The sequence below is a fragment of the Hyperolius riggenbachi genome, chromosome 4 (genome assembly GCF_040937935.1).
Source record: "Hyperolius riggenbachi isolate aHypRig1 chromosome 4, aHypRig1.pri, whole genome shotgun sequence".
In the NCBI taxonomy this organism is placed as follows: Eukaryota; Metazoa; Chordata; class Amphibia; order Anura; family Hyperoliidae; genus Hyperolius; species Hyperolius riggenbachi.
In genome coordinates this window covers 23,850,727-23,861,072 of record NC_090649.1, presented here as the reverse complement: position 1 = coordinate 23,861,072, position 10,346 = coordinate 23,850,727, and the positions used below count along the sequence as shown (strand labels likewise).

Sequence of the window (10,346 nt, the reverse complement as noted above, 5' to 3'; positions counted from 1 at the left end):
ATTTTGTCTGTATAACAAAAAAGGTTTTTTTTTTTTTTTTTATTTAAAATGCCCTTTTTTATTTAAAAGGCCCTTTTAGGGCTCGTTTCCACTATTGCGGTGCAGAATCGCCTGGATTCCACCGCTGTTGAAATTCCATGAATTAGCATGCGGATGCGAATTTTTGCGCGGTTTTTGCCTCGAATTCGCATGCGAATTCGCATAGGTGAGGGTATATGCGAAATTAACCATGTCACTGCCTGTTTGAATTACATTGGTACCTATGCGAATTCGCATGCGAATTCGCATGAAAATTCGCATACCATAGCCGCATGCGAATTTCCTATTAAATACATTAGCGGCGATTCGCATGCATTCCACTCGCAGGCGAATTCGTTAGCTCTTTTGTGCGTTTTTTTACCGCTGAAAAAAACGCACCTCAACAACGCTACAGTGGAAACAGGCCCATCCACTTGCATTACATGTGCGAATCTGCATGCGTTGGACGCATGCAGATTCGCGATAGTGGAAACGAGCCCTTAGGGAGTTGTCTTCCTAAAACTCAATTGAATCCTGAAGAAATGCTATTCCTGCATGCATTTGTATATGAGTACATAACACTTGTAGTTGTTACGTACAAACAAATGTATACGCCATTTTCACCCCGACCTGTACCCCTAGTCTCTTCCAACCTCCCCCCCCCCCCCCCCCCTCCCAAGCCAAATGGTGTGTACACACTTAAAAGATTAATGAAAGATCTTAGACCAATTTTACCCCCTTCCATGTAGTATGAGAGCCATACCTATACAGTCTATTCTATGGAGCTGAACTCACAATCAGATGAAAATGCAAAAGATCCATTCCTGCAAAATGCATTTATAGTATGATATCTGCAGATCTCATACACACCTTGTTTAACAGACATTCATCTGCAGATGTGAAGATCCATCCTGGTGGATCTGATCTGCAGATTAATGTCTGTTAAACAAGGTGTGTATGAGCATCTGCAGATAACAGACTATGGCCTCAATTCACGGAGCTTTATCAAACACTTTATCAACCGTTTGATAATTTACCTCATGGGTAAAATCTAATTTTGAATTCACTAAGGTGTTATAGATTTATCGAATGTTTTATCGATTAAATGATCATTAAATCGATAACACCTTAGTAAATTCAAAATCAGATTTTACCCATGAGGAAAATTATTAAACGTTTGATAAAGTGTTTGATAAAGCTCTGTGAATTGAGGCCAGTGAATGCATTTTGCAGGAACAGATCTTTTGCAGATACTGATCTGTTGCAGGTGTACAGCATCTTTGTGCACATAATCTTGCAACGATTTTTAAAGGTTTCCTGAATAGTAAATAGAAGGTGAAAGCCTGTTATCTGTCAGGAAGAAGATAAAATAATATATTTGTGCAGGAAAGTTATTACTTCTGTATTAGCTCAATTTTAAGTGGTTCTAAAAGGCTGGCATAAGTGTCATGGAAAAAAAAGTCACCGATTACCATAATTTACAAAAATGCAAATATGTAATTTTATTAGTGATTCAAGTAAAAGAAAGGTACAATAAAACGCATGCTTCATTCTCAGTTCAAAGGCAGATTCTAAACATTAGCTGTGACAGTGTGATGCAATTTTAAAAAATAAAGTTATACAACTGAAAATAAAAATATATATTTTCTATACCACTTTTTAATCATCTGTACTACACATATATTTATTTTCACTTCAAGTTCTCTTTAAATGTGAGATTTGTTTTTGTACAATGTACTTTCGAGTATTCAGCAATTAAAACTTCTGAAAGCCTAAAAGTTAGAATTACTGTTGATTGAATAAATTATTTTCCAGCTCTGCCACACATCTGATGACAGGAAGAGGTTCCATGGTGTAACGGTTAGCACTCTGGACTTTGAATCCAGCAATCCGAGTTCAAATCTCGGTGGAACCTACCCAGCTTTTTGCTTGCCGCAAAGCATTGCCTGCCTCCTTTTTCTGGATGGTGATTTCTTCTTGATGAAAATTGATGCCTTCCAGAGCTCCTACCTACCCTGGACCTATGAGAACTTTGCCCTACATCTCCTGGGGTGACCAATGAAAAAGTAAGTGCTAACAAAAGTGAAAAGTTAGAATGCAAATCTCAGTGGAACCTTGCCTGCTTTTATTACCGCTAGGCCTTCAAACATTGAGGAGCTGTGAAAGCTGTAGTCTCATGCAGGTGATACAACACACACAAAAGTTACACAACCTAAATTTATGTGAAATGTTTTATATTGTCAAATCGACAAAATAGCCGAGCTGCAACCATATGTTGGCAACTATCAAAGGCTATTTCTAGAATGATTCAAAGTGGTTCTCTAGAATTTAAAATTAAAATTGAATTCATTAACACTTCCAGCACTGGCTCCTCAGTCATGGCTGACAAACAAATTGTACTGCACAGGTTATATAGACGTTACACCTGCCCACATGGGCGTGGTACTCTTAAAGAAACAAACATACAGCAAGAATGCATACTAAAAGTGCAATGCGCACATCAATTATAAAATATAAAATGTGGCTGCATAAATTGCATATCCAAAAATACAAGAGTATAAATATTCAGAAGTACAAAAAATACAAAGTTAAGCAACGTTTAAATTATATCCCTAGTACGATGTATGGTGACAATATTATAATTTTTCAGTTTTACATCCATAACTAATTGCAAGCACATAATTGAACAGTATTATACCCTCATGATAAACATATAAAAAAAAATCAGTCCTTAAAGAGACTCCGTAACAAAAATTGCATCCTGTTTTTTATCATCCTACAAGTTCCAAAAGCTATTCTAATGTGTTCTGGCTAACTGCAGCACGCTCTACTATCACCATCTCTGTAATAAATCAACTTATCTCTCTCTTGTCAGACTTGTCAGGCCTGTGTCTGGAAGGCTGCCAAGTTCTTCAGTGTTGTGGTTCTGCTATGAACTCCCCCTTCCAGGCCCCTCTCTGCACACTGCCTGTGTGATATTTAGATTAGTGCAGCTTCTCTCTGTTCTATTATCTTTTACAAGCTGGATAAATCCTCCTCTGAGCTGGCTGGGCTTTCACATACTGAGGAATTACATACAGGCAGAGCTGTCTGCACTCTGCAGGAAGAAATAGCCTGACACTTCAGTGGATGAGAGCTGCAGGGGGAAAGAAACACACAAATGATCTCTTGAGATTCAAAAGAATGGCTGTATACAGCCTGCTTGTGTATGGATGTATTTTCTATGTGTGGACATACTGTACATCAACTTACTTCCTGTTTTGGTGGCCATTTTGTTTGTTTATAAACAAACTTTTAAAAACTGTTTTTAACCACTTTTAATGCGGCGAGGAGTGGCGAAATTGTGACAGAGGGTAATAGGAGATGTCCCCTAACACAATGGTATGTTTACTTTTGTGCGATTTTAACAATACAGATTCTCTTTAATGTATGTAGGTGTAATTTTACAATTTGGCCACAAGATGTCTTTGCGCATTATGGGAGGTAATGCGTGGCTGTGTTACTTCAGAAGTGACGCAGTCATCTCATTGATGCTGACAATCACGGGGACCTAGAGGGGAAATGAATGAATGGAACAAAGTTCCCATTCATTAACCTCCATGGCGTTCAGTTTCTGAAGAATTTCTGTTCAAAAACTGATCTAATTAATTTCCATAACCTTTTTTTCCTGTAACTTACCAAAATGCGGCAAGCAAGGGTCTAGTATACATTTTGAGTTCAATAAAAGCTTGAAAGATAAAATCTAAACTAAATTTCAAAATGACTCCTCCAAACCTCGGATTTATACTTCCAAGCTGCAGCTGCTCAACCTGCACTAATACGATTGTAAAGGTGGCCGTACATCTAGCGATGATAGGCAAATTCGACCTAGACACAAATCTCTCTCAGATCATATCAGAGGCATAGCTAGAATTTATGGGGCCTCTTAGCACAATGTTGATTGCGCCCCCCCCCCCCCCCCCCCATTCTTATGTGTTGTGAGCAACTACAGCGGGGGCCAGTCTATTATGGTCCCTCACTGTGATTCCGCTGCATTGCAGTATGCTGCTGTCCCTTTCAAAAAATCCCCAGCCACAGCTATAGTCATGGGCTTCAGTGCAGGCACATCCATGCGCCTCTATATGAGGCTCCCATAACCGGGAACATTCTGTGCTTGCACAGTTGACTAGTCTGTGAAGTGCGCAAGCACAGAACACTCCCAGCCACGGGAGCATAAATGAGAGGCATGTGTACATGAAGTAGCCTGTGACCACAGTTGTGGTCGAGCACCTTTCGGAGGGGATAGTGGCACTACAGCGATGGCCCTAATAGACTGCTAGGGGCTGGAAGAAGCCCAAGATAAGTAGTTTTCCCCACTCCACCTTGGATATCCTTTAGGCCCCTTGCACACTGAACGTAGTGCATTGCTGTTGTGTTCCCCGCAGCAGCTCGTCACGAGGGACATGCAAGTTTATGGAGATTGGCACAGTTCACACGATGCACCATAAGTATCTAAATTACCACAATGCTGTCACAAAGGCTGCAGCGCGTTATCGCATGATCATGCAGTAATGTAAGTCAAAATGTGATGCAGGCAGTGTGACCCACAGGAATCCCAATGACATACTTCTTTACAAGTCTTCCGTTTTCCCTTACAAGTCTGTGTGGTAGTTATTGTTTTTCATCCAGTGAATCCCGGAATTCCTTTAGATGTACATTTGTACTAACTAGAGAGAGCTCTTCTGTGTATCAGTATATAGATATGCACATCTAAAGGGATACAGAAAAGCCTTTTTTTTTTTTTTTAAATTTCTCCTTTTCCTGCTCTGTCATTCTGTCTCGTCCCCCAAAGTATCAGATTAAATGTGGTGAGAAGCAGGGCTGTCTGGCTCTCCCTATTGGCTGTCTGGCTCTCCCTATTGGCTGTCTGGCTCTCCCTATTGGCTGTCTGGCTCTCCCTATTGGCTGTCTGGTTCTCCCTATTGGCTGTCTGGCTCTCCCTATTGGCTGTCTGGCTCTCCCTATTGGCTGTCTGGTTCTCCCTATTGGCTGTCTGGCTCTCCCTACTGGCTGTCTGGTCCTCCCTATTGGCTGGCTGCTATATCTGTCAATGTTACCACATGGAGATTATAAGTTACCAGCTGGTCAGGGCTGGAGATAAATACCAAAGCCACAGCCCCTGAACAAGCATGCAGCAGATCAGGTGTTTCTGACATTATTGTCTGATCTGACATGATTAGCCACATGCTTGTTTCTGGGTGTAATTCAGACACTACTGCAACCAAATAGACCAGCAGGGCTGCCAGGCAACTGGTATTGTGTAACAGGTAATAAATATGGCAGCCTCCATATACCTCTCACTACAGTTGTCCTTAAAATCACCTTGATCAATGCCTCATGGCAGCGCTCCATACCCTGCTCCACCCTACAGGGACGTAGAGCATGGAGGGATGCGGAGCACTGTGGACAGAGATGGAGACCAAGGTAAGTTATCTCCCTCTGCTGTGGCCCATTCCAGCAAAGCTCAGTTTCACATTTGCCCTCCCCCGCTCACCCTAATTGCTGACTAAATATAGCTTAAAGGGAACCAGAGAGGAACGGGGGGGTGAAAAAAGAAAAAGATTTTATACATACCTGGGGCTTCTTCCAGCCCCATAAGCCTGAATCGCTCCCACGCCGCCGTCCTCAGCTTCCTGGATCCGCCGGTACCGGGCCCGTCACTTCCGGCGGACGCGGCCAATTGTCCGCATCACAGGGGCTCCCTCCATACCCGTACCCATGCGGCTGCGCAGTAGGCAGCCACATGCGTATCTGTATGGAGAGAGCACCCTGTGATGCGGAGAATTGGCCGAGTCCGCCAGCCGACTTGCCGACTCGCGGCAATGACGGGACCCGGTGGTGGCGGATCCAGGCAGCGGAGGACGGCGGCGTGGGAGCGATCCGTGCGTATGGGGCTGGAGGAAGCACCAGGTATGTATATTACATCCTCTCTGGTTCCCTTTAAAGAGAACCCGAGGTGGGAATTACTTTTACTATTGGGGCACAGAGGCTGGTTGTGCGCACTAAGACCAGCCTCTGTTGCCCCATCGTGTGCCTCCATGTCCCCCCTGCTCGCCGCTATACCCCCCGCATTGCTGGCTGTGTCGCCAGCTCAATGTTTACCTTGCGCTGTCAGTCAGCGCCGCTCCCCCGCCTCCTCCGCATCGGCGCCACCCGCCGCGTCACTTCCCTCCTATCAGCGGGAGGGAAGGGACACGGCGGGGTGCGCCGATGCGGAGGAGGCAGGGGAGCAGCGCTGACTGACAGCGCAAGGTAAACATTGAGCTGGCGACACGCTGCGTGTCGCCAGCAATGCGGGGGGTATAGCGGCGAGCAGGGGGGACATGGAGGCACACGATGGGGCAACAGAGGCTGGTCTTAGTGCGCACAACCAGCCTCTGTGCCCCAATAGTAAAAGTAATTCCCACCTCGGGTTCTCTTTAAGAAAGCTGAGACATTGCAGAGCTAAGTTTCCAGTTTATAAAAATACATGACAGCTATTCTAGCATCTTGCTGCCATGTGAAGGTTCCATGGTGTAATGGTTAGCACTCTGGACTTTGAATCCAGCAATCTGAGTTCGAATCTCGGTGGAACCTTGTGTTTTGTGAACGCTATGGTACTAGGTGGTATCGGTTGAAAAGGGTGCCTGAGCTGCCTGTATGAAAAGGGCGCCTCCATAGACATCAATGTTATTTCTGGAAATATGGGCTACAAGGTGTAGAAAAGGGCGCCCGAGTTTTGATATAGGCCTCAAGCGGGCTCCCCTTTGTAGCCCATATTTTTTCAGCTACAAGGTTTCTGGTTACAGTAGGGCGCCCCTTTGTAGCCCATATTTTTTTCGGCTACAAGGTTTTCGGCTACAGTAGGGTGCACCTTTGTAGCCCATATTATTGCTTTTTTTTTGTAGCCGAAGTTTTTTATGGGCTACACCAGGCGCCTTTTTTGTAGCCTAAGTTTTTATATGGGCTACAAGCGCTGGAAGCCGAATTATTTCATTCCTCCACTATCCATGGCGGCCTGGAGGGGGGAATAGTAATTAACACATCCCAGAGTTTTTTTGTAGCCGAAGTTTTTATATGGGCTACACCAGGCGCCTTTTTTTGTAGCCAAAGTTTTTATATGGGCTACACCAGGCGCCTTTTTTGTAGCCGAAGTTTTTTATATGGGCTACACCAGGCGCCTTTTTTGTAGCCGAAGTTTTTATATGGGCTACACCAGGCGCCTTTTTTGTAGCCAAAGTTTTTATATGGGCTACACCAGGCGCCTTTTTTTGTAGCCAAAGTTTTTATATGGGCTACACCAGGCGCCTTTTTTTGTAGCCGAAGTTTTTATATGGGCTACACCAGGCGCCTTTTTTGTAGCCGAAGTTGGTATATATGGGCTCCACCAGGCGCCCTTTTTTACAGGTGCCCTTTTCATATAAACCCTACTAGGTAAATAGTACAATGTAATATAAATCAGTAGACCCACTACGAAAATGTACATAATACTTAGTACTCTTAACAAACACTCAAACAGCTTCAACATTGTACTGTCAATTTTTAAGTTGCAGAAAATTGTATACTTATCTAACAGTAAATTCCCTGTCAAAGAGAAGCAGTCAGCCATACTATCTCAGGGGGGAAAAAAAGAACCAAATATATACAGTAAGTAGATAAATACTTGCTCTACTTACAAAACATATGTATTGCACTGCCCACGTTTTGATTATAGTGATTCTTCTACAGTAAAAAAAAAAAAGAAAATCCTTCTTAGCATTTCCCATTGTAAGTCTGGCTATTTTGGAATCAATCCTGATGTCATTTCCTCCCTTACTCTTCCTCCCTTACTCTCCTCCCTTAGGGATTGCTCACATCTAGAGCATTTTAATTTCTTTTAAAGTGCCGGCGATTTTTAAAAGCGCTTGTGCAATGATTCCCTATAAGAGAGCTGACATTTGAGCGGTTTGTTTCCGATCTGCTCACCAAAGCGCTGCCTGTACCATTTTCTGAGCGTTTTTGCTCAATGGAAGGTATAGGGAAATCACAAAGTGCTTGAAAAGCACGTATTATTTCCCCAGCGCTTTCATGAATAAATACATTGTATTTATTCATTACCGTATGAAAGAGATCACTTCCTGACATAAAAAAATGAATCGCTCTGCAAAAACACTTAGAAAAGCGCTTTTCTAAGCGCAAAGTGAAATAAATAACCCTTAACAAACCGCTCAGCTCTTGTGCTAGAGCTGGTGATTTGTGATGTGAACAAAGCCTTAAGGTAGCCATACACTGGTCGATTTGCCATCAGATTCGACCAACAGATAGATCCCTCTCTGATCGAATCTGATCAGAGACGGATCGTATGGCTGCCTTTACTGCAAATAGATTGTGAACCGATTTCAGCCTGAACCCGTTCACAATCTGTGGTGGTGCTGCCGCCGCTCCCCCCCCCCCCCCCCCCCCCCCCCCCGCCCGCATACATTACCTGCTCCGCCGGCACGACTGCTCCCGGTCACCGCTGCTCCGTCTCCGCTCTGGTCTGGTGTCCAGGTCCGGCATGCTTTACTTCTTCCTGCCCGGCAGGAAGTTTAAACAGTAGAGCGCCCTGTACTGTTTAAACTTCCTGCCGGGCTAGAAGAAGTGAAGCATGCCGGACCCAGAGACCAGACCAGTGCGGAGACAGAGCAGCGGTGACCGGGGGCAGTCGTGCCGGCGGAGCAGGTAATGTATGCGGGCTCTATTGCGTCGGTCGTCGGGTACTCGAAATCCGCTAGCGACGCGCTCTCTACCCGCGGGCGATCGACGGTAATTTTCCGCACGGAGCGATCGACGGGATCGGACGAAATGGATCGAAATTCGGCGTGTTGCGAGAACGATGTGACAGCAAATTCGATCCCAGTGATCGAATCTGCTGTCGATCTGGCGGGAATCGGCCTAGTGTATGGCCAGCTTTACTCACTGAGCCACCAATGCCTTGCCTGTCGTTTCAAGTCTGCTTTTCCAGCTGGCAGGTTGATTTTCCAAGACGGTCTTTGGCATCAAAATTTACTGTGGTTTGGTACAACTTTTCTTCTGCACTTTTTAGTACATTTACACTTACTAAGTGCTGAAAAGTTATTTTGTAGAAATGATAAGAAAAGGTTTCCTGTGAGAAAACTTGAGGTAAAGGATTAAATGAATGTGAAGAGACTTGCCGGGCCTTTAGCAAGCTAGTGTGTGTCTGACAGCAGAAGGCAGGAAAAGGCAAGTGAGCCAGGTGAGCAGCTGCGCCCAGGCAGGTATATCTGTGGCATAATTGGCCAACTAAAAGAAGCAGAAAGGCTTCTTGCCTGAGTAGGAGTTTGCAACCATCCCTGGTCCTGCTAGTACACTTGCATGGCCTCTGAAGGAACATGTGGCAGCCAGGTTCCATAAACAGAACTGATTGGTTATCGTAAGAGAACCGAGGCGCCAGCAGGATAAAAGGTAATAAAAATTTTAAAATCTGCTGGGAGGCAGTGGTGGAATTACCTCCGGAAAGCAGACTCAAAATACTGTCTGAATTAAACAAATAAATTTATTATTGGTACCCCAAAAGATGCAACACGTTTCGCAGGCACAGCCTGCTTCATCAGGCAATAAGATAGGGGACAAACAGTAGCTCGTCAGTAGCACGAATGGCACCTCTGTGAGGTGCCATTCGTGCTACTGACGAGCTACTGCTACTGACGAGCTACTGTTTGTCCCCTATCTTATTGCCTGATGAAGCGGGCTGTGCCTGCGAAACGCGTTGCATCTTTTGAGGTACCAATAATAAATGTATTTGTTTAATTCAGACAGTATTTTGAGTCTGCTTTCCGGAGGTAAGTCCACGACTGCCTCCCAGCAAATTTTAAAATTTTTATTACCTTTTATCCTGCTGGCGCCTCTGTTCTCTTACGATAATACTGTGTCCACCCCTGGTGGAGGGGTGACCTACCCCTACTTTCCTGATCTACAGAGAGCGACATCTTAATCCTGAGTGAGGATAGGTCTAATCTCCTCACCTGCATCTACAGTGGTTGCCTAAGAGGTAACCCATGTTTGTGAGTATATTCATCTCACACTTACATTAATCCACGGTTTCCAATACATACTACACTATATTGGGCTCTCGGTGTCTCCTATTTATCTATTTAGAACTGATTGGTTGTCCTGTAGATTAGAGGCCCTATAGCAGCATACATTCGGGTAGACTTGGGCGCAGGATACGGCCGGTATATGGCTGATCCTGCTTCTGAACAAGTCCGGGCCGTGTAATTATTATTAAATTAATTATTTCCTTAGCTTTTCTGTTTTCCTCTGTTCTCTGG

The 10,346-nt window shown here is 44.4% G+C and overlaps 2 non-coding genes across 2 annotated transcripts; both read left to right on the top strand.

Annotated features, from left to right (window-relative positions):
- The first annotated feature begins 1,861 nt into the window (after positions 1 to 1,861).
- On the top strand, positions 1,862 to 1,933 carry TRNAQ-UUG (transfer RNA glutamine (anticodon UUG)). The gene has a single exon. It is a non-coding gene; the product is annotated as a tRNA-Gln (tRNA).
- Positions 1,934 to 6,561: 4,628 nt separating this feature from the next.
- Positions 6,562 to 6,633, top strand: TRNAQ-UUG (transfer RNA glutamine (anticodon UUG)). Its single transcript has one exon. It is a non-coding gene; the product is annotated as a tRNA-Gln (tRNA).
- Positions 6,634 to 10,346: the final 3,713 nt, after the last annotated feature.